The sequence below is a fragment of the Rhipicephalus microplus genome, unplaced genomic scaffold, assembly GCF_043290135.1.
Source record: "Rhipicephalus microplus isolate Deutch F79 unplaced genomic scaffold, USDA_Rmic scaffold_26, whole genome shotgun sequence".
In the NCBI taxonomy this organism is placed as follows: domain Eukaryota; kingdom Metazoa; phylum Arthropoda; class Arachnida; order Ixodida; family Ixodidae; genus Rhipicephalus; species Rhipicephalus microplus.
Genome location: NW_027464599.1, coordinates 8,362,084 through 8,362,773, shown reverse-complemented (window position 1 = coordinate 8,362,773; position 690 = coordinate 8,362,084). Strand labels below are relative to the sequence as shown.

At 51.9% G+C, this 690-nt stretch overlaps 1 non-coding gene across 1 annotated transcript; it reads left to right on the top strand.

Annotated features, from left to right (window-relative positions):
- The first annotated feature begins 373 nt into the window (after positions 1–373).
- TRNAY-GUA (transfer RNA tyrosine (anticodon GUA)) lies at positions 374–447 on the top strand. The gene has a single exon. It is a non-coding gene; the product is annotated as a tRNA-Tyr (tRNA).
- Positions 448–690: the final 243 nt, after the last annotated feature.

The window sequence follows — 690 nt, the reverse complement described above, 5'->3', positions numbered from 1 at the left end:
GGGAGTGGTGTGTTGCTTTTTTCTTTGCGCTGATAGCTTTGAAGATATGTTCTGATGATGGTGAAAGTGGAGCACGACTGTCTCCGTGGCGCAAATGGCTAGGGCGATCGGCTGTTAACCGGAAAGTTGGAAGTTCGAACCCTCCCGGGAGGGGTGTGTTGCTTTTTTCTTTGCACTGATAGCTTTGAAGATATGTTCTGACGGTGGTGAGAGGGGAGCAGGACTGTCTCCGTGGCGCAATTGGCTAGCGCGATCGGCTGTTAACCGAAAGGTTTGAGGTTCGAGCCCACCCGGTGGTGGTGCGGCGCTTTTTTTTCTTTGGGCTGATAGCTTTGAAGATATGTTCTGATGGTGGTTAGAGTGGAGCGCGAGTGTCTCCGTGGCGCAATTGGCTAGCGCGATCGGCTGTAAATCGATAGGTTGGAGGTTCGAGCCCACCCGGGGATGGTGCGGCGCTCTTTTTTCTTTGGGCTGATAGCTTTGAAGATATGTTTTGATGGTGGTGAGAGTGGAGCAGGACTGTCTCCGTGGCACAATTGGCTAGCACGTTCGGCTGGTAACCGAAAAATTGTAGTTTCAAGCCCTCTCGGGAGTGGTGGGTTGCTTTTTTCTTTGCGCTGATAGCTTTGAAGATATGTTCTGATGGTGGCTAAAGTGGTGCAGGACTGTCTCCGTGGCGCAATTGGCTAG